This window comes from Tyto alba, unplaced genomic scaffold (assembly GCF_018691265.1).
Source record: "Tyto alba isolate M040663 unplaced genomic scaffold, T.alba_DEE_v4.0 Super-Scaffold_41, whole genome shotgun sequence".
NCBI classification, from domain to species: Eukaryota; Metazoa; Chordata; class Aves; order Strigiformes; family Tytonidae; genus Tyto; species Tyto alba.
The window spans coordinates 13,203,696-13,228,456 of NW_024881317.1; the positions used below are offsets into that span (position 1 = coordinate 13,203,696).

A 24,761-nucleotide genomic window follows, 5' to 3' on the forward strand; every position below is an offset into this window, starting at 1 on the left:
GCCTCATCTAAGGTAGCTTACTGTACTATCTTCAGAACATTTCCCCTTCTATCATGCTTTATTGTGTTTACCTAAAGCTGGTTCAAGTTAGTTATGATCACACTTACTACATCTCTTTCTTAACTGGTGAAAAGAACATGCTTGCGAGCAAGACAATGTTCACAGTTGTCCTTTTTGGGAAGCTGCATGAAATGTTTACAAAAGCTACTTTTACTGCAAAAGACAATGTCTTTCTACAAACTCTCTTGTACCTTCATATGCTATTTCTACAACCTTAGATTTTACTTCTACCAGCTGTTGCCCTAGTGATTTTGCAGATGGCTGTATGGGCAGATGGACTGGAAGTTCATACTATAAACATGCAGCAAAGAAGGAACCATGGTTTTGCACTGCTTAAGTTACCAGGATCTGCAGAGATGTCAAAGACATGTTATTCCCCATTTGGCAATATGCTTTGATTGCTAATTAATGCAAACAGCTTGTTGTCTACAGTAATACACAATTACTTCTCAGTGACCAAATGGCTTAACAACTTCAACAAGCAGTTCAGGAGCCAAAAGCATTCCATAAATAAGATGCTGACACTAAGCTTGTGTACTTTTATTTACAGATGTAATATTATAGCCATCTGGAAAACTGTTTATTTAATAACATCCAGTAACATGGGACTTGCCACCTGTTAACTGGCAAGTTATCAGCAAAACAGGTATCCAAAGGCATGAGTGGATCCAGCATTAAGAGATGGGGAGGAAGAGACAAACATTGACTGACTTACAATGGCTTCTAGTTTGGGCCATTCATTTTTGAAATAACAGTCCAATTTCTATGGAAATCATCATGGAATAAATCCAAGCACTGGAAAAGTATCTTACTGTCTAAATGAGAGACAGACTTCTTTCCATCTTTCTTGAAGAAATCAGAAGAGTCTTTGGTTAAAGTTCCCCAAATTAATGCATGACAAAAGCCTAAAGCTTGGATTTACTGCAAGCTCCACAGACCAGCAATGACATTTATTGTGAACATGGGTGGATCTTCCTCTCCAGCACACATCAATCTATAGCAGAATACAGAGACACTCAAACATTGAGCGATTTAGAGCAACTCCATGAGGTGGCACGTGAATGCCAATTAACTTCCTAGAAATGTTCTCCCTGAGGCCAAACATTTTCTGAAATGGTCTTGTAGTAAACACATCAGAAAACAATCATTTCAGGTGCACGGTTCATGTTCTGTGCACACAGACCAGAGTGTTCCAAGCACAGAAAACTTTTTACAGAATTAGATGGCCAGAAAAAGAGATATAGCACAGAACAGAGCATGAGCTGGATTTTCCATTTGATAAATACATATTTAGGATCTAACATATACTGCATCTGTACAGAAATTCTGTCTGCAACAAGTTAGAGGATAGAAACCCTGTCAGGATTTTACGTTACATTTAAAGTAGAGTTTAAGTCATTAGAGAACACAGCCACCATAGCTTCTGTCTGCATTCCCATCATGCCGCTTCAGTCTTTAAGCCCTAAAACCAAATCATATAAACAGCAAACAGCAGTAAACAGGGCAACTTTATTGTATCTAGACTTGTCTGTCTTGTCTCCCAACTGCAAATCCATCACTACAACAAAACCACCTTTCCTACAGTCCTGTAGCTTCTTGTGCAAAGCTGTACTGGACTACTAGAGCTGAGGAAATACAGCTACACTTACTCTTGAAGTCTAAAACTTTCTATAGAGCCAATGCAGACGCCTCTGGTGCTGATAATAAGTAGTGCAAGAATAGACCTAATGCAGTTACTTTACCATCGCAGCATCTAGCTCCTATCTCAGGCCAGATGATGGCATGATGGGATACTGCAAAGTAAGCTTGGTCACGACTAATTGGCATTCCGGAAGCAGCACAGGTACAGAAGATGCCTTGCATTTTCCTTGTAGATTTGCATATAAAAATAAAATATATATATTTTAATTACATATTATTTCCCTCTAATACACTGAAACTCAAATGGTGGAATTTATTAGACTTCTTGTTCTGAACACAGAATGGGAACACGGATAGTTGAAAAAATAAATGATCAGTTAGGATATATTTACTTTGAAAGCTAGATAATGCTTAAAAGTTCAGAGCAGAGAAAAATTCTGGAGACTTTCCTCTTTTCCACAGATCATCTTACATTTGCATAATAACAGTAATTCTGACTAATGGCTGCCATGTTTCTTTAATCCTGCATTAAGTCTGAGATTCATATTTACCTTCTGCTTCCAGGATCACTGACTGGCCTAGTAACTGTGACAGTACCTAGCACATTTAAACTGAGTCACAGGGAATAGTACTATCCATGAGTGAACAGGTTCAATATGGAATCAGAAAAATCTGCTATAGTGAGATAGTGTGTGTAGAAATAAGTTTCAGTTGTTATCCTACAGGATTTTTTAGTGTGTTGAAACTCCTGTTATCTTAAAGACTTCCCAACAATGAGACAGAAATCAGACATAGAAATAAAAATAAAATAAAAAAAATCATGCTACATCATAGCAACACTAATGTTTGCTTTATATGCCCTTTCTCACGCAATCCTAAAATCCTCTAATATTTCCATTACTTTTTCATACATACTATAAAACATCTTGGATGACAATATTAAGTGCATACATGTATTTTTTAAAAGAAAAGATGTACTCATATTCATAGTGTAAAACAAAAAAAATATGAGATATCTCATCAAAAAGTCATAAAAATTATATAAAGCTAATTCACACAAGTCTGCAACTTGGCAAGAAGGTATATCTTGGGACTACTGGGTACCATCAAATTGAATTTTCAAGACATGAACTGTTCATCAGTACTTATCCTGACTAAAGAATCTATTATTTTAGAGTTCTCTCCCCTTCACAAATGGACATGAAAAAAAAACAGCAAAGAAGGAAAATAATCTTCAGAAAAGTTTTCAGAAACACTACACAAAGCAGTTTTTAAAAAGGGAGCCCACACAAATTTTTCAAACCCACTAGGCTTTGAAATAAGCCACAAATACCAGAAGACTGTCAGAAGACTGCAACTCTGGAACCCTCTGAAAACTTTCTGTATTAACATATTCTTCTTAAAAATGCAGATTTAATATTGCATTTGCTATAAAATTAAATATTGCAGTTTCTGTACAATTATCTGTAGAGCACTCATTCCTGTAAAATGAAATTTGGAAATGTTTTTAACTGCCCCACACTGGATTAACTGGATACCAAATTACGATATGAGGAGATACAGAGATCACACAGGAGAGATTGCAGCTGAATACCTTCCCAATGTTAACACCACATCAGATAGGCAAGATAAGTATAAAGAGGAAGCAATGTATGATTTAATTGTGCCACATTCTCAATATCATGACAGAGTGAAGTAGTTCTGACCTGTATATGCTCCTTTTCCACACACTTTTCAAACATACGAACAAAAGTTCATACCCATAGATGATAGAGGATAACTTCTACTCCTACTGATTTTTCATTTATTATTAAACAGTGCTGTTCTACTCCTGGTAGAAACACTTTTCCACTGCTTGTAACTATTGACTGCTGTCTAACAGTCAGCAGAGCTGAAATGACAATATGCAACTTATGTAACCAATTTCTTAGTAGCAGTGAACAACAGTCAAACAAAGTCCAAGAGAAATTCACCACTTTGTGAAACTGTATTTGCACAGAGTATGAGTTAATTAAATATGGTTACAGTCATCAAAAAAATCCCCAAAACCAAAGTGTATTTGCTTATAATTTGTGGGCAGGAAAAAGTGGCACACATGGCACATGAAAATTGAGGAATAAGTTACAATTCCACAGCTCTAAAGAAATAGGCCTTACTGAAAAAGAAATGTACCAAAGTAAATACACTTTCATAGTGGCAGTGTTCAAATATGTCATTTGCACAAAGTCGAACAAAAGTTTTCCTGCAATTTCTAACCTTCCCCATTTCATTTGTGAGCAAGGCAACCTGAGATGCTGTTATGTACAGGAATTAAGTTCTGAATCCCTAAACCAAATAATGCCATGTGTAGTTTTGAAGATGCACCTACCTGTAGTGGCATAAAGCATTTTCAGGACATATAAAAACTAATTTGCAGTGTTCAGTCATGCACAAATCTGTATTACATATACAGATGTAGCTTTAAATACTGCTCAAACAACAGTCATCACATGGGGAGACAAGACAACACTGCATCCTACAAAGGAGACAACTTGTTTAATATGATTCTAATCCTAACCTGATTTCTTAGCTGCTTCTCTCTACGGCCATAAATGTTTTCTCTATTTCCTGTTAGTAGCCCCAACCTATGCATCATTTTCCACCCGTTACTGATGCCTTCATCAATACCTCCCTTCTACTGCAAGTACTACATTTCCAGTTACCTTGTCAGCAGAGCTGAGGTTTTTTTCTAGTCTACCCACCACCCTTTTGTTAAAAGCACTATTCCCTCCCTTGCTGTGTCTCATTTAAACATTCAAACTGACAGTCTATTAGGTGTTCTGGTGGCAGCTTCTTAAGAGATTGAGGCCTTTTGTTTGTCAGCCCCCTGACACACAGTCTACATGTAGCAGGGAGGTGACATACAAAGAATCTGTTTTAAAAATTAGAGAGAGCAAGAGAGAGATCTGCACAGAGTAAGTGAAACTGCTCTGAGAACGTGGCTTTTCTGGAAATGGGGTTGCTGCCGCTTTCAGGCTAAGGCAGCTCTTTGGTTTGCCCACACAATCAGCATATCAGGCAGTTCGAGGGGTGATGAATCTAAAGCAGATGTGGAGTTTTAACTTTAATGGTCCTTCTTGTGTCTGAAGACATTAACATTGTGATGGGGGTTCCCTATCATTTCACTGTACTGATTCCGCAGATGGCAGAAATCTGAAACATCACTCAAATTATCAAAAACTGGAGGAGAAAGAAAGTGTTTGTATGCCCTGAAAAGGGCAGCAAACTGTATGTAAAGATCCTTATTGAGTAGTAGGAAGTTGATTATTACTCTAATAATGTAAAACTTGTGCAGTTTACTCACATTACCTGTTTCTGCTGCTAACAGATAGAGACCCTACTGAAGAAGCTTTCGCTTCCTTGTATTAACAGTCCATAATGATACAGTCAGAACAAGAACCTTTTAAGACCATCCTACTATGACTGTTTATCTTTGTCCATATGTTATCAAAAATTTGTCCTTCAGCCATTCCTATTAATAACTCTGACCACCTAAAGGAATTAAAAAACTCAGTTCAATGTATTTTTTATTTAACTCAGTTGTCTACTCACCCATCTGCACAAAGCCCAGATGTTGGAAGTAATGGATGAAATTCATAGTCTCACGCCTATAACAGATGTCACAGAAGCCAACTTTTCCCTATACAGAAAGAGCACTAATTAAAATAAAATATATATTAAAAAAAAAAAAAATCAAAACTTCCAACGTCAGCCTATTACAGTCTCAGAATATTATTGAAAAATGATGTTCTAATGATCCTATTTCAGAAATGTAAATATTTTGTAACTTGCACTGGAACTTCCTCTAACATTTACTGTTGTACTATGTACCATTATGAAGCAGACTTTTACAAAATAAATCACAGAAAAGCCTGTCATAGTCATTTAATATGTAGAAAGAGAGAAATCATGCATTTATTGTTGCTCTTTACCTTCCTTGACTTTTTTTTTTTTGTTCTCCTTCTTTTTTCTCCCCTTCTGTCCTCAGTGGAAATGGGGGATCACCAAGAGATACAGGACAGAAAAGTATTCTGCTTTCTCCCCTTCCTCTGTTTTTTGCCTAATACATTCCTTCCTCACGTACTGAATGGCCATTTTTCTGTTAAAGGCATTTATTTCCTACTGCTGAAAATTCATACCAAGAGCTCTTCTCTTGTCTAAAATAAGTTACTCTCCTTTTGTGGGCAACTGTAAGGTTCACTGACAAGTGTCTTCTATTTATCTTGTTCACTGAATATGCTGCCATTTCAGTACAATCATTATTATTTGGTTCTTAGCAGAAATTCAGTTTCTTATTACTCTTATTTTTTACATGGACCTTTACTGGCCCCCAAATTCATCTCAATACTACCTTCTACAACGGATTTGCTTTTTCTACAACTTCTTAATAAGCATCAAAGTATCACATCAACATAAAACTGTGAATCATGCTGGCAACTTAAATATATATCTGCAGTTAAGGATTTTCCAAAAGCGATTCAGAACTAATCAAGAGATTAAAATCAACATCAATATATTCCAACTCCTTAATTTACCTGACCCCTCAGATCATTATTTTTAATTAATGTTTCTATACGTAAACTGCTGATATCTGTGATTGCCAACTACTATGTAAGACCTTCTTACCTGCCTGCTGCCCTTTTTAAGAAGTTATAATTTCATTGGTTAAGTATCTCATTCATCTTGCCTCTCTATTAAATTCTCTGCCATTTTGAGTACTGTGTCTTCCATCTCCAACCAAATCATAGCCAAAAAAAACCTGCTGAAATCATCCAATTTTTCAACAGATACATCAAAGAGCGCTGAGTAAAGCGAATCTCTTCCCTTAATTCTGCACTACTGGTAAATGAAAGGATATTAGTCTCTCAAGAAACCCTCAACTTTTTGACCTATGAGCCACAGTGGTGTTATCTTACTAATTTTAATAGGCGCTCTAATTTCTTTCAATACAGACTTTTCTTGAAATACTTCTCTTTCTTAAGGCTTTTAATAATCACTCATATATTTTAATACCCCTACTTTCTGCTGAGCAAGCAATTTCTTGTTATACTCACATAGACTGGTTGAAAATAATGAAAAAGAGTCTACTTCTAGATAACAGTAATTGTGTAATAGGCATTAAATAAGTTATTCGAGGATTATTATTCAACCCCTTCTATGGCTTTGTACTTTATTACAATTTAATCTGTTTCAGTGCTTTCAAGAAACAATAATCGAGAGACTACAAAATCTGTTTTAAACAAATCTGTGGTTTTCATCTACCATTTCTTAAATTCATTCATTTCAATAATTTAATTTTAAGTGATCACTGAAAGCATTACACAGTATCTTGTCTTTAAATCTGTAAGCATCCATGTGAGGGCTTTAAAAATTTTAGATCCATTGTTTTGATGAAAAAAGGGATTTTATCACTTATGGTCATATAAATTGAAAAACAGTACTCAAATTCTAGTATACTGCACATTTAATCAAAAAAGTCAACACTGTACATTCTTCAGCTAGAAAACACTGCATTAATGGCTCCAACCATTACTGAAAATTCTGAGGTCAGTAGTCAACAGACAATATAAAATGGGGCACTGTGATTTTAAAGACTTCCAGTAAAACTGAATTATTCCAAAAAACCTTGAATTAATTTCCAGACAGTTATGCTACTAGAAGTAGGACTAAAGTTCTTTCCATAGCCAAAAGCCAAGACTTGTATTATGCAACACCTCAGTTATCTATAATGTGTATCATGCTGAGCCGTTCATACAAGAATATCCTTTGCCTCCTTTAGGTTGAGAGGTAATTTAACCTCAGTACTAGCTCATTTCTCCCAAGATTGCCAGTCTTGTGAGAAACTACAAGATTAGATTTACAATGAGAACAAATGTGCATTAGGCAGAGGAATTTACCCCCATCTTCACCCTAAGGCTGATATACAAGACTAAAGGAACAGACAGTTTTTCTCCTAATCTATTGCAGATTGATAAGGTGAAGTATCTTATTTGTTATTAAGATGTAAAATATAAGTATTCTAGGTTCAGTAGTGGAGGCTTAAATACGTTATTGACAAACTTTTATTCCCTTATTCTGGGAGTCAACTTGTGTAATTCAATATCCTTCACTACCAATGTGTTATTTCCAATCTTGTCTAATACTGTATCTCTGTCTAAATCCTCTTTTGAGAACATAATTGTTCATTCATTCACTGAGAACAAATCAGTCTCATACACAAAAGCCTTAGTACAGATATACATCATTGTATAGTTAAAACTTCAAAATGCTTTAAAAACAAATGCATGCAAGATGGGACAGTATTTTCACAGTACTGAGAAGAGCTAACAATGCAAGTCAAACAGTAACAGGTTTATGCCATTGTGTGCTATCATTAATATAAAGTACTGAGTAAGCCAAAAGTACCTGGCATTGTTCAGTTGTTTTTAGTACTTAGTTACAGTCACTAATATGATTGCTAACAAGTGCTTGGCTATGACTATACAACAAGGAAATATTGCTGACTGGACATGGGACAATAAAAATTAAAATATTTTCTTTACAGGATTGAATAAAGTTCCCTATGAGCTGCAAAGCATCAGCCTGAATCACATATGAAGTGTCAGAGGCCTTATTCCTAGTGTTGAGTGGAGACCGAAGTAACAGTTTTGGATTTCTACACATATAGGGGGAATAAAATGACTTCAGGTCTGTTTTTCTAACACCAAGGACTTCAGAGGTGAACAAGTATAGAATTCCTACCCATGTCTACCTCAGTCTTTGCTACTTTTATTCCATCGCATATGAGCTGAGCAGCCTTTGACTCAAATGAAAAAATACTTCAATATGCCAAACTAGTACTGACTTCAGGTGAATAGGATGATCAAAATGAATGAATGAAATCAGAGATACAGATTATTCTCTGTTCAAGCAAAACGCAAATCAGGCTCAAGTCACTTGAGATTCATTCAAGGAGTGATTACAACCCAACTAATCAGAAATAACAAAGACAATATACAAAATTTAAATCATCATTCTAACTAGGTCAGCAGAGAACAGGTGAGCAGCCCAAATGCCACAGAAATTACCACATGAAACAATGTCAGGAAAATTATAGAAGTCAGAGGGTATCTTTTCTGCATATAAACAAACAAAAGATCAAAAGCCTGGCCTATGATTTTCTGATTCACAATATTATTCAACACTTGGAATTTGATCTTATGCTAGTTGAATATGAAATGGACTCTTCTGACATTTTCCATAAACGGGAACTCTTTTAATTTCAGAAAGACTTACTTAAATTTTTATTTTTCTCCTGTTAATGGTTTCCACCCCATTGGCAAAAAAACATTCCTGGACTATTTGGTCCTACAGAAAACCTTGAGAATACCATGCAGATTTCTGACAGAAAGCAATCTGCATTGAGACAGACGTTCAATATCTCCCATACTTTTTCACAAAATTTTTTTACTTTGATCAAGCGTGTTTTGTCTCAAAATTCCAAATCAGAAAGGGACTGAGCATTTGCCATACTCCCTTTATATAGAAAATGTTGAATATTTTAAAACAGAATACTCTTTTATAATAAACTCCTAAAAAATTGTCTATGATTACCATGGAATCTAACGTTCAACCTTGATATTACATGATTCTCCATAAGCTTACCATAACAAAATGCTAGTGCTCACAAAGGAGCATTCAGATTCACCTCAGTTTTCTCCTCATGCTTTCTTTCTTTTCTTCCTAGCCCTCTGATGTTTCTCCTAATTAGTTTGCCAGAAAAGCAACTTTCTGCTTGCTATTAATCAATACCCACAAATACTCTAAAAATTACTAATTCAAAATTCCTTCTAAACTCCAGCATGTAATTTGAGTTTCCTGTACAAAATCTTTAGTATCAAGAACTATTGGATTGTCAACAATAATTATTGCTACTGATAATTATGGTCAGGGAGACAGAAAACATTGAGTTCCCCATGCAAACCTCTAGGAAGATGATAATTTAAGGCATAGGAAAAGCAGATTCCCTCTATTTTGGCAGTGACGTCACATTATGATGCACACTATGCCAGTTTGGTAATAACAGTCAAATGAGGCAAGTATACTTTCAAAACAAGTGTCCTAGTTTGGGCTGGAAGAGTTCATGTTTGGTTTTGGTAGCTAGAAGGATGATGATAGCACACTTACATTTCAAGGACTCTCCAACTCCATGTGTCCTGCCTGTGCGCAGGTGCACAAGAGGCAGGGAGGGAACACAGCTGGAGCACTGGGCCCAGACTGGCCAATATTCCATGTCATGCGACATTATATTCACCATATAAAGGAGGGGTGGGTGGGAAGGGGTGCGCTCTCACTTCTGGGATTGCAACTGTGGCGTATTTGTGTTTCAGGATTGTTAGCCAGGAATGGTCTGGGTGTCAGTTGGCAGGTGGTGAGCGATTGCATTGTACATTACCTGTTTATACTGTCACCGTTTTATTTTATTACCATTATTAAACTGTTTCTATCTCAATCTGCGAGTGTCCCTTTGCCCCTCCAATCCCTTCCCCATTCTCAGGTGGGGGAGGGTGGGCGAGTGGCTGCGTGGTGTTTGGCTGCAGACCAGGCTCAAACCACAACAAGATACATTAGCATTAGAGAGGTAGCACAGAACAAAGAGAATCTGCACAGTAGTTGCAAGGAGTTGTTTTAAAGTACAGTGAGTATTCCACATTAACACATCTTTCTATATTGCACCATGTTATGATCCACACTGGGAGCCCAGGGAGTTGTAAAGCTTTTGTGATCCCCTCAGGTTAAATTAAGGTGAAACAATGCCAGATGACAGGTTAAAATGTTTTATTTGTGGTAGAAACAACTTAAACTTGGGAAAGGATAGTAAGCAATATGGTCTCTTACTGATAAATATATATGAAAGAAAAGAAAGGAAGTAAAAGAAAAGTAAAGGAGAGAGAGTCATAGAATCCATATCACCACCCCAGGTTTCAGTGTTGTGTCAGGTCTGGTAGTCTTAAGTGGTGGGTGTCACCTTTTAAGTTCATCTAATCATCTGATTTGTATACTAGACAAAGAGAGGCAGGTATTCCACAAACTCATGTCCAGGAGAGACAATAAAAAGGTGGAGCAAGGGTTCCTGCACATGCGTTGAGGTGGAAATAGGGCTCATTAACCCTTTTGTCCAATTGAGTTGGTGGTCAAGATCCCCCCTACCACCTATGCTTTTTCCTCAGTTTTTGCCTCTTGGGCAATTATCCAGCCTTTAACTCCATCTGATGCCAGGTGTTTATCTCTTATCAATCTTTTAGCCCTTCTTCAAGGGTGTGGTTATAAATTAAAGTGTAGGCATTAACCCAACATATGGTTTCACTCAGTCTACATCTCTCCCCTTTGAGGCTTATCTAGGGAATTTGGCAATATAACTGCAAAGGAGTGGCACGGTGCACCCTGTGCTTCCTTGGGTAGATAGTTCATCCCTTACACTAACCACAAAGGCCACAACTTGTCCCTTGATATTTTCCACATCTATGAATGTTTTAGGCATTAACTTCTTCAGCTCCTTACAGACCAGTCTTCTTCTATTCAGTCTTTTACATCTCAAATATTACCTGCTTGCTACATCAGCCTTGTGGTTGTTACCCTTTTATACACACCAGACCTCAAACTGAGAGCTCCCTATCTACATCCATCCTCCCAGTCATGTAGACCTGATTCCTCTTGGTTTTATGTTTTCCACAGTGTTGAAAGCCAGGAAACTTTTATTTCCTCTTTCTCTTTTCATGGTTCAATTACTGAAGCACACTCTAATGCCTCTTACTGAACTTCTTTACCTCTGATCATCTCAATAACCATTGTGCATCCCACATTTTTCCTCCATTCTGCCCAAATTCCATAGCTCAACTTTCACTTACCACTATCACCATGTTTTATGCCTGCTGACATCTTTCAGTGGTGCAATATCAGAATTGATATTCAAGGTTAAATGGGGTTATAGATAAACTATAAAATATTGGACCAGAAGAACATTAGAACCGATATATGGAATTAAAGTATTTCTTCAGTTTGCTTAGTCAGTTCAGAATTGATCATCACCTTAAGATTCTACATTTTTAAAATCAGTAGCTTCCTGTGGGGGTTTGATGGTGAAAAGCTGAACTGATCACTACATGGTTTCATGTTCTCAATGGAACAGAAATCTGGCATGTTCCATTTAATCATTTTCCAGACAAATAAAAACTAATCAAAACTCCTGAATACCTTAAACCAAACCAAAACAAACCCACAACTAAAAAAAGCTGCAACCAAAAAAAGCACCTAAAAAACATCAAAACCAAACAAAAAACACAGAAAAATATTTATTCCACACCCTCAGCCCATCTTAGAAAGATATCCCCTTTTGCACACACTGCATTGGTACTGGACACAAGCTACTCAGGGATCAAGTGATCAGAGTTAACACTACTACTGCAAAATGATGGAGGTGTCATTCTTTTCTCTCTGAAATTTGAGTGCAAGACAGAATTAAGAAGGAAGTATAGCAATTACCTGCTCCCTTCTCAAAACAGCCTTGTTTGGACATGAATTTTCCTACTTCAATTTTAACGTTTTTTTAATCATCCGTTCCTTAGGTTTATCTAAAATTTTACCCAATGGTAAGATTAACCATAGCAATGTGCTGAGTTCACATTTAAATCACCTGAAAACACATATGACTTTGCAAAAAGCTGAGCTATGACTGACATTTTCATATCTGCTTTTGTCATGACAGAACTTATTAAAACAATCTAAAATAATAATTCAAAAGAATAAAGAATTAAACAATTCTTTTGCAAACTCCTAATCAATTTGTAATGAAATCCACACAGCATTCCAGCTATAATTTAGTTATGCTTTCCTATTTGTTCTTACAGGTGAAATAAACAGTTTATTTACATGTCTATAGAGATTACGTGCTCCCAGTTTCTTCTGTCCCAGAGCAAAACAGTCAATCCCTTTTCCCTTTTCTGCCAGTGAATAATTGTGATACCTTTCATTTTCCATATGAGTCTATGTGCAGAAAACTAAATAAATTTTGAGGAAGCGTAATCTTTCTTCATTAGTGGGAAGTGAAGGATTGTATTCATGAACCTCTCACTCTTCTCACAAATGCTGAGTGCACAGTAGGGGCTGATAATGAAATAATTAAACACATAAACAACCATTAAGCTAATACCTACTGTTGCAGACATTCTTTCTCTAAGTATTATACTTCCAGTACAGTAGTGTTGTACCTTTCCTGTGAAGGTACTGTGGGTTTTCTATGAAGACTTAAGTCCAGACACTTACCACTGAGCCTGCCATTTGTCTGGTGCTAAAATTACACTATAATTTACTGTCACAATCTCAAAAAGTGACAATTATAGAAATGTAAACATCAGAAAAACAGAATTCCTGAGTCTGCAGTGATACTTTCTAAAGTTACAATTTTCACACGAAGATTAGACATTAGTCCACCTTACCCAAGAATGAGATGAGTTCTTTATCATTTAGAGCCTTTATGTCAAGATATAAGTCAGCCCTGTCTAGTAGGTATGCTCTAGTCAAACCACTGCGCTAGCCACAAGTACCAGTGGGTGAAGTCTATCTGTAAGGCTGTTGAGATTGTTAGACTAGAAAGGTCCCTTGTGGTCTTTGAAGTTTGGGATTTGTGTTATTGTTGCAGATAAAAATCACAACGTCTAGTGGTATATGGTTCAACATGCAACTTCTCGGTAAGGTGAACCTGAAATTCTCATCTCAAAGTCTACACTGCTGTTTTGTGGTAAGAAATCTAACAGTATGTTTCAACATAACCAGCTCACGTAAATGACGCATCACATTCTTCCCAGTGTAGTGGTGTGTCCAAACAAGTAATAACTCAAAGGCATTTTATAGATATTGAAAAAAATAACAAAAATATAATCTTCTCTGCCACTGTAGGAGTTCTCCACACACAATGAATAAATCTGTAGTTTAGAGAAATCAACAGAATTATTACTATTCATCTTATAAAATCCATTAATACATGTGTTTGACCTTCTTCTGATGAAAAAAAAAAAAACAAAAAAAAAAAACAAAAAAAAAAACCCACAAAACAACAAAACTTTAAAGTATAATCTGGGGCACATTCAGCCCATGATAAACAAACCACCTCCTTCTTATTTAAATTAAAACTCAGTTGTCTATCATCTGATTTTAAAATAAGATACAAGTACTCTTTAGCATCAGATTGCTAAAAAACAAGTCCACTGTCATACACCTGGAATGGTAATGATTAGTTTGCATTATGTCAATGCCTGTTTCATTGGAATCATTTGACTCCTACTGCTGTTATATCATGAGCAGTAAGATGTTGCATCCACTGAGTCACTATGCAAAGCCAGCAGAGTTTTACCTGTTTTTTCATGAGATTGAAGTGCCTCCTCTATCATTCACACCGACACCATAGCAAATCCCAGTCAGTCATTAGCATGTGAAAGTATGGCCATGCACATGAAAAATGTTTTTTTATTTCTAAAGGTTTATCCACTGCATCCATTAGAAAAAAACAACAGAAGTGGTCCAGCAGTTTAAAACCAGACTTTAGGGATGGGGACAGGTTTCTTTTCAGACTATGGGAACATTATGAGGTCGATAGAATATTTTTTATCAGTTCCTTAGCCTTACAATAACACACTTGGTATTGCTACATCGACTGAGGGCTGTCCTACTGCCTTTCTAATTTTGATTTAAATTAACACGCAATAGTTGACAATGCACACAAAACCCAGTAGTTTGCAGAAGTAAACTATCTAATCCAAAAATACCAATAGTACTAAGAGCTAAGTGTGGCTCTATCTTTACTTCTCATTACTATGCTTAAAACCCATAGTACAAATACTACTCAAGATCCCCAGGACAACTCACTGCATATATATAATGCAAATTAAGGGTGGAGAGAGAGCTCCAGTGCTACATAATTTTGCTTCAACCAGTTGAAGTTAGATACTTAATACACAATCTTGGAAAAGATTATATGTTTAGTAATAAACCACAGCTTTCATTAAGGGGATTATTGTATTTTCTATCTCTGCATCTACTGCTTGATTCGGCAAGGGAAATAAAATTAGCTCTATGAGAGGATTGCCTCTCTTTAGTTATACAGGTTATTAAGTATGAAAGAAAAAAAAAGTATAATAATTTTTAAGTTATTTTAAACAAATTTTCTAGATTTGCTACCATCAGCTCTTCTGAAAGAGCGACATTTTGGCATACCAGAAAGAAACAGCAGACAAAGAAACACAGATAGAAACCACAATTCTTCATTGTTAGTTTATGAGCCTGAAAATGAGAGGTTGATCCCATACAGCTATATGTGGTAACTCACATTTCTAGAACTCCTTGATACCCTACAGGTTTGAGACTTTTGGAAGATATATGATTCTATGGACATCACAAGAAATCTTTCCTTATGAGAATCTTCACTGAATGGCAGCACTCATACAACACATGCCACTTTGCAGACATGAGGATTGCTGGAAAAGTCTTATATGAGTATCTCTAAACTTCCAAGAAGTTACCGAAACCAGAGAGTACATTAGAGGGAAGTTGGAGAGCAGGCAAGATTTCATTGAAAAGTTCTTGTCCAAAAGAGGAAGAAAGACTTTTAAACTAGCTTTATTTTATTTTTCTTATTTCCTAAAGAAAAAAAAAAAAAGAAAGAAAAAAAGAGCAGAAATGCATCTGTTGACTAGTAGGATACACACGAGAGTTATACTGTTATTTAAATGTAAACAAAAATACAGAAGATACAGGGAAATATATCTAAACTCTCTCTGTAAATGGACAGTGAAGCAGTCATGTAACTTTAATTATTACTTCCTCTGTGCAAAATCTCCCTCACTGTTGGAACAATCACTATTCTTCTAAACACAGCAGCATAGCTGGACTTTCAGAAAATCTCTTAAAGAACAAAGGAAAACGTGGAGTTGGGAAATTCTATATTTGGAGAGTATTCTCTTAAGAGTAGTAGCTTATCTTCACATACCAGTAGAAATACTGATTAATTGCAAAAGATATTAAACAAATTTCTGTTAACTCCTAAATGCAGTGTGAATCAGATTCACTTCTGCTAGCATAGGGGTGTGCAAAAAGTATGTACAAGGGGGAATTCATCACAGTGAAAAATAATGCTGCCATCTGTGCTCCCTCTGGGCTTCAGTTCTCATTTGATGCCAGAGGCTCCATCACAGTCTTGCTGGCAGAGGGTGTCTTGTGGAGGTGATGAATCAATAAATTTCCCAGCTTCCCAGGCTAAACTCTGTCTCCAGCCCCCAGATGGGTGTATCTCCAGGTCCTGCCAGCTGCTCTGCTGACTGCCGTGTCCACCACCAGCTGAGACTACACCCTCCGGCACCTCTCCTACTTGCTTCATCCAGCTGGTGCTTCAAATCCTACAGTTCCCTACACTGCCTAACTCTACAGCAGAGGTGACATTAACAGATTACACAGGAGGCTCATCCAGTGCTTCTCCAGAGATTGCAACCCATAATTCAACAGTCCTTGATTTAAACCAAGAGCAACACACAAGTCAGTATCATATCCTAACTCATGTGTTCTGTATAATAAATAGACCAGGCACAAGGCTGGTAGCCAGCAGCTCATAAATTTGAGTACCACCTCTGATGTCTTGGAATTTACAGAAGTTTCGGATGTGTTTGCCCAACACAAGTTGGAAATCTATGTTTAGAACTCAAATAGTTATATTTGGTGGATTATGTTAGACATATAAATCCCTATATAGTTCTCTGTAATGTGTCACATCTACAGAGAGACAGACAATAAGCCAGAGGTCCATTAGCACTAGTGAATGTTAGAAGTTTCCAAACAACTTTTAATGAACATCCCAGTGTAACAGTCCTTGCCTTACTATTCCTTCCTCAGTTTCCCTGTCTGTAAAATCAGGTAGTGTGTGGATACTGAATGAAACTCCTAGTACTACTGCATTTCAGCATTATTAACTAAACATTTTTTGGTGATTTGGAATTTATTTTTTTTTGTTGGTTCTCTGGTTGCATTCTGTTTTTTAGTTTTGAGACAGAGAATTTTTTCTGCAGGTAAAGGTTAGTATTACTGGTTAGATTTAATCACAGTGTTAGACACTTTACCTTGGATTCTCAGATTGGATCTCTACATTTACACATGTATTTTCCACCTGTGGTCACTAAATTAAGTAGACTGATTCAAGAAAGTGTAGTGGGTTCCTAGTCCTTGACTAGTTTGTGGAACCAGCTCACATACCCACTGAATCTTGTGTGGGCATGAAAATCAAACAGCATTATTTCACATTTGTATTGTGCTCACTTTGGTAAACCCTGAACACCGTGCAGTCTTCCCCTTTAAACTATAACTCCATTTTCATATTAAAGTTAACACTTCAAAAACACTGTTCTCATTCAGTATGAACACTTCATAATTACATTTTTCTAAAAAGCTGTAATAAACTTTATTTAAGTGCTTCCCGTTTTATTGCCAACCCCAAACATTGTTCATTTGCAAGCACAAAGTGTCCTCTTGACACGATAATGAAAGTGCATTCATACATGTCAGCTGGAGCAATTATGTACTTCAGATTTATACGCAACAAGTATTATTCAGCCTTTTCTGCTGACATTTTCAAACATGACATGCATATTAAAATTAACACCTAAACTGTGAACATAGTTCACTTTAACCACAAATTTCCCAAATCTCTCAGAAATTTGGGCAACATTAAAGGGAATAGGCAAAATCTTTTTATAAACAGGACATCTAATTCCATAATATATTCAGACAGATTTGCTGCTGTTCAGTTACCTCTCCAGCACCTAATAGGGGAAAAAACAAAGAAAGAAAGAATCAGAAAAGGGCCTTGGGACAGTATTAAGATATACCAATGTCTAGTGGTCTCACAGTGTACTGGGGACACAGGGTGATTCCCTGTTCCTTTTGCTTCAACCATCTCCTCTTATTGAACTACTTAGCCTAATCTTCAGCAATGCTCATCACCTGGTCTTGCAGCCCCACCGGTGTAGGCTTGGATGGGAACTGCTAGATGTCTCTGAGAAGGCAGACTGCATCCTAGTTCTTGGACCACAGAATTTGCTGAAATAATGGTGATTTATTGAAAGACACAAATGAAAAATAAAAATAAAAATGAGAGATTACTTTTAAACTGGATTTTACAGGACAGTTCTCTTCCTTCATCCTCAGAAGAGTCACATAAGAAAACTTGGATGATTTGTTTCCTTTTATTTTAATTAAATTTTAATTTTTGTCTTTCTTCCTGTGCCCCAACTCTCAAGAAAGAAACCAAAATTAATGGAAAACCACTATTTCCTTGGAGAGAAAAAAAAAAATACCTAACTTTCTATAGAGTAAAACTCAACAAGTACAACCTCAGTCAGGCTGCTTTCGATGAAACTCACAGATGCAGCATCAGCTGCCCCAAGGCCTTACTTCCCTACTTGACATGTGACTAATGGTGCCTTTGATTTCCTGTTTTACAGAGCTGTTATGAGGATCACCCATCACCTACAAAGCACTCTGTGAACCTGAAGTGAGATACATAGCAAAATTGTCAGTCTTCTGTTCAGTGCATGTGGAATGACAGATTAGGGTGTGCTTGCTACCAAAATGCATTCCTGCAGGACAGAATCTGCAGACAGTAGAATTTAGAACTGCTTATCTCTGCTTCATCTTGCCCATCCTCTGGACCCAAAGTGACCTAACAAATCTCAGTGTTTTGCTAAAATATCCATCATATAATTTCATCATGACACCACTGGGAAGCAAGAACCTGTTGATCTTCATTGCAAGGAACAATGAAACAGGAATTCTCTTTGTAGCAGATCATGAAAACTAACAAACTCAATCATTATCCATTACAGACCCAAAATAGTACACAGGTCTTCAAGAAGTTCAGTAAGACCCAGTATTTTGGTACAGAGTCAGCAAAATATTGCTGATATAGCAGTTAAGGCTCAAAAGCACTATAAGAAATAAAAAAAAAATCCTGAAATAATTTAGACAGACCTGTGTTGCTGCAAGAATAACTGGTTGAGTGATAACAATGGAACAAATCTCAGTTGAGAAAGATAATAAACCAGATCCTAAAGTTACTACTCTTGTAAATCTACTTATATAACAAAGAAAGCATAATGCACATTCAGGAAGCAGGCTCAGTCATAAACTATAGCCCTGCTCTGTCACTCAGACCTGCCTCTGACATTTCTTCCACTGAAACAATCCCACACACATGGAGCAGGTTTAAAATTTCTAGAAACCCACCAGTTTGGTACATCCAGGACATAACACAAGATCAAGTTCCTGTCCCCTCTCAGAAAACAAAACAGTCCAGACAAGACTTCTGCTACTAGATCAATCCATACAACACAGCCCTGCTGCCCTCTTGCTGCTGAGGTAACCTGAGAGCAGACAGAAAGAAAATACCAAGGTCCAAGTCAAAGCTATGTAGTGGAGCACAGCAAAGAACCTGCTTTCCAGCCTGACTTTATCTGTTCCTCCTCATTGATTACTTTTAGGATTCATCCCTAGGCTAATGTGCTGCAAAGTGGTCTCAGAGCCAGATTGAAGGACTTCTAAATCTTATCTTTGCAGAAAATACTTTCGCAAAGAACTTTTTTTTTTTTTTTTAAAGGCAGCGGGCTTCAGTCCTAAAATAACTCTGCTTCAGTTCCAACCACTCTTCCTTAGTGCTGAGTTATGATTCTTAGTTGTATTAATTTTAACTCTTCTTCTATTTTAACCTATGTTTCCATTCTCACTGGAAGCAAACTTTGAAAATTGCAATTAGGATTACAGGTAGAAAATGAAAAAAAAATTAGCATTTAAAATTTAATGCTTGATTTCCTCTATGGGAACACCAGAGGCACAAGTAATGGTTCATTGGAAACAAGTCATTAAGCCAAACATCTAAGGACAGAAATAACCTACAAAGCTCCTGACTTCTTATGAGCTCGTTTACAGTAAGATTTGGGTTTATAACAATTTATAAGCTCATCAGTGTTGTCTGCAATTACTTTCTTTGTCAAAATCATTGTGAGAAGCAAGACAGTGAGAAAAAAGTTACACTACATGCACTAGTCTACTATTCTAACAGCAAACCTGAGAAGAGTTGTCTTTTCTCCCATGCAGATTAGCAGTTTACAGGATCCAGCAAGCTACTAGCTTTATATAAAACACAAGACTGTGCACTTCAAAGCACACTGAACCTAAAATTACTGTTTATAAAATAACTCAAGATGCCCTAGACAAACTCATGTTCTTGCACTATGCAGTATAGATACAGTGGAACCTGTGAATCTAGGACATGACAGAGCTACCCAGGGTTAGCTCACTCCACCACAGCAGTAACAGCTTTGCTGCGTGCACTCACACCAAAGTGGATGGCAAGTCTGCAGGCTGTGCTCAGAGCAGACCAGCTACTGTCCATGAACAATAGAAGGCATTTGAGCAGAAACTAGACAACGCCAAGATTTCCAGACTTCCCCTACAGCCACAGAAAAAGGGCATGGACCATGCTGCAAGGTTCTCAGAAATCCAGGTCAAATATTAGCAAATTGAAAATCCCATGCTAGCAGAATTTCTTACATCAAGGAAGACACATCCAGGAAATCCAAGGAGTACAGTAGCCTTGTCTAAAGCAGTTCAGGCCCATTTGTCAGAACTAATAAAGTCAACATAAAACAATTGAAAACATTGGACAAACAATCCAAAACAAAACTACTGCATGCAATTCTGCCACTAACATAATAAAAGCCCATGACACAGTTACAGTACCATCATATCAAAATTGAGTACCATCACACCCTGTTATAATGCAACAATCTAAAGATAAGAAATGCAGACAAGCTAGAGCAGAGACTTTCCTTTCTCCAGGGGGCCAAGTTGTAATGGACCACGCACAGTAAAACTAGGCTGTGATCTAAACATCCATGGAATCATTCAGATTATCAGCAAAAGCTTCAGAATTCTCCACTGAGATAGAACAAGTACAGATAATTATTTGGTTATGCAGACTAATTCCCATATAAGTGTCATCTGTCTGTTAAATTAAGGTATTCGGGATTTGAACTAAGGCTGTGATATGAAGTGGAAGACAGAATACAAGGAACTGATACTTAACAACAATTGCACTAATACAATTTAATTGTTTAATTGTATTAGTAATGTGAAAGATTACAAAGCTTCTCAGTCCCACATTCAGAAGTGACCAGACATCTATATCTTCTCTTCACAGTTTTATCATCCCTATTTCATGCCAATATAATTTTTTTATATTCCATCAAATGGCATGAAAAGCAGATAAAAGCAGACAGACCTCTGTGGTAATCCTCTAAGCTAGAGGGTTTTTTAAGATGATTTGTCTAAAAAGAAATCCTTAGCTTTTCTCTCCCCACTCCCTTTTCAAAATCCTTTATGCTCAGCTCAGCAAAAGGCAAAGGATCACTGACCAGAGCAAAATGGCTGCAGTTGTATGGAAGATACTGATGGTAAAATACGGTTCATTTGTTGAAGTACATTGAGATGGGACAGCAGGAAATAAGAAACATCCAATCTCTCTGTGTCTTGAATCACTTGGCTCTTCAGAAAGCTTTCTTCATGACTTCTTTATTATGTTGTTCTTTTTGCCTTTGTATTCCCCAGTGGGGAGACATTTCTAGGTTCATTTCAGTAATGTCAAAATAATTGAATCAAAACCAAGAACAAAGTATTACAAGAGCTGTGCCTTGACGAATTTATTATTAGAGTAATTGATAAGAGTTCTTAAATTTCCCAGTAGACCCCTCGAGTTTAAAAACCAAGCAGAAAGCATATAGAAAAACACACACAATAATATTAGTACTGTCTTCACCTTTCCCAAGTGGTCACCCTTATCATATATAAATCTACACAGACAGGACCAGAGCAGATGCTTATTGTTTTACATTGTTACCAAGTCAATTATTCTATCCTAAAGCCTGGTTTCAACCACTGTAAATCAGAAGTGATTCCACTAAAAGCAATGCTGCCATGCTCGGGTGAAAACAAGAAAGGGGAAATAGAGCTCCTGGCCTTCAGAAAGTTGAAGCGGAATATGCTTATAAGGTACTTACATTACATTCTTTCATATAGTTTGCTTTTACAAAAGTTAATGAAAGTCTAATTGCAGATCTGCTGGCAAAAATTCATGTAGAACACAATTTAGACAATAATCCAAAACACACTGATAAATTGTTGGTCTGACAAATGACATGAGGAAACTCACTGCCAGTTTCAACACCTATAAGGAAACAGAATATTGAAAGGATATCTGTGCACCTGATTATATTTACTTTTAAAGCCTATAATCCCTAGAAAATTCAAGATGGAGAAGGACATCCCAATTCTCAACTATTTGGTAAAAATAGAGAAAGGATAAAACAAGATTCCCTGTGTAATTTAGCGTCACACATCAGAAGCCTTGTAGAAATTTCTCTGACATGCTCCTGAACTGAGACAATATAAGTTTATTGTTATGTCAAATGAATTAGTTACACATGGTCAAAATATACTGCTAGTGGTCTAAATTTAGGATATTTGCCTGTAGCAGATTTTAGTTAAAACAAATGTGCTATATAATTATGCTTTTGCAAGAAAATTATGGATGAAGAGGCCAACACATAGATAATTCACATTCCATTAAAAGTTTTTTTTTTAGCTGCCTAGCACAATATTTAAAACAGACCACAAAATGGTGCTTCAAGGATTGGGAAAGGCATCGTGTTTTGAAACAAATATGCTCACAATATTTGAAATGAATACTTATATTTTGTTTCATCAAAGTTTGAAGGGGAGACATTTTATTTAGTTATTTGACTGTTTTTCTTCATAATGGCATATTAATTCAGGATTTACGCATGTAGCTCAGGTCTGGGAAGGAGAAAATAAAGCAGAAGTGTTAGGAATCGAGATAGGGAGAGGGAGGGATGACTCACCCATTACAGTCACGGGGAAAAAACAGGCTCAAAAGACTTAGAGGAAGAAAAAGAACATCAATTTCATTCAGACACTAAAAACAACACTTGACAGACAGAGCAGGCCAGTGAGAAACATTACCATGTCTAAAAAACACCTTCCCCCAAACTTCCCTTCTTCCCGGGCTCAGCTCTGCTCCTGATTTCTCTACCTCCTTCCTCCCAGCAGCACAGGGGGCAGGGAATAGTGGGTGCGATCAGTCCTGCTGCTCCTTCCTCCTCTGGAGGAGGACTCCTTGCATTATTCCACAGCTTCATTGTGGTCCCCCTCTCACAGGAGACAGTCCTCCATGACCTTTCTCTGCTGTGAATCCTTCCCACAGGCTGCAGCCATTCCTGAGCTGCTCCGGCGTGGGTCACCCCCAGGTGCTGCAGTCTTCCCAGCACCAAATTACAACAGTGGGGGCTTCTTCGGGGGCAGCTGCCTGCTCTGATGTGTGCTCCTCCACGGGCTGCAGACTGGCATTCTGCTCCACTGTGGACCTCCATGGGTTGGAGAGGGGTGGCCCTGCCATCTCACCACAGGCTGCAGGGGAGTCTGCACCAGCATACCTTCCCCAACCTTTCTTCCTCCTCAGTTCCACTGACCCTGGTGTTCGCATACCCCTCCTCACATCTCTTCCTCACAATTCCAACTCCTCCTCCCAGAGTCCCCTTCTTTATTATTGTATTGCATTTTTGCATTATTGCAGAGGTGCAGCCACTGTCACTAATTGGCTCAGCCTTGGCCAGATCTGGGTCTGACTTAGAGCCAGGGGAGCTTCAAGAAGTTTCTCATGGAGGCCACCACTGTAGCCCCCTCCCCTGCTACCAAAAGCCCCCACACACACACAAACCCAGAACACTACTATATTACCATTTGCCACTTGGATCGAAACAGAACAGTCTTCTGAGAGAGTTTATACACGAGTGCAACAACATAGCCTGAGTTCTTGGCTTTAGCAGCCTAAATAACAGCACATCTCAAGGCAAGCTGCACAGCCTAGTGGCAGAGTCATAATTTATGCCTACTCATATTTTCATGTCTCTTTTCTTGGTTCTCTATAGCATACAGTGCTTTATAGCACATTTTAAAAGAAAGAATAAAGTAGTAAAAATAAATAAAGGAAAAATGAGATAAAATGCAGGCCATATTTATGGAAATAGATCATATAGATGACAGGAAGTCCCAACAGATTTTGTGTTACGGGAATGGATTCTGTAATTATGGGAGACTCACTCCAGGCAAAGACGTTTGTCTTTGTGTCTCACAAAGACATTTGAAATTCAGCCATCAGTATGGTGCTACCATGAAAAATGCAAGCATAATTCTAAGATATTTTAGGGGATATATTCCCAATATAGGTAGAAAAAGATTGAGATTAACATACTAAGCATGGATGAAACTAGATCTGAAATCTAGACTGCCTGCAATCCTAGCTACCCACATTTAAGCAAGAAAAACTTGATCTAGAACTGGATCAGAGAAGGGGCTCCAGACGTTTTATCAGCTGCCTTAAGAGGAAACTAAAATAGCTGGTAAAAAAAAGCTTACTTTCTTAGTTCAGTTTACGTTTCTTTACATGTACAAGTACAAACAGCAACATGGTGAAAATCTGAAAAATTAAGTTTAAATTGAACATGAGAACTGTTGCTCTAGATAATTGGTTTATCATAAACATGACTCCTAAAATGTGGGATTAAGCTTCTTAATTATAGTCCTTTTATCACTCAGAATTTAAAGCTTTGTTTCTTTAATTTTAACCTGATTGTAAATGTATCATCTGGAGACTGAACTCTCTGCTTTGGGGCTTACTGAATTCTGACACTTCATTTCTCATAGGAACCTGGGACTCATGGCACATCTTGACTTTACCCCTTCTCTTTAATTATAGAACGGTATTCAGCACTGCCTTTTGCAAACCATGATCTTTTGTACATCATCTCCTTCATAATTATAACAAACTTTCTAGCCCCTCGGCTGACAAGCAACATTACAGGCCTGTCAGGTTT

General features: G+C 37.3%; 1 long non-coding RNA gene across 1 annotated transcript in view; it reads right to left on the reverse strand.

Moving 5' to 3' along the window:
- Window positions 1–24,761, reverse strand: part of LOC116959151 — a 165,231-nt gene that overhangs the window by 19,495 nt on the left and 120,975 nt on the right. The window contains exon 4 of the long non-coding RNA XR_006166594.1: window positions 5,293–5,380. This is a non-coding gene — a long non-coding RNA (uncharacterized LOC116959151). The remainder of the gene's footprint in view (window positions 1–5,292; window positions 5,381–24,761) is intronic.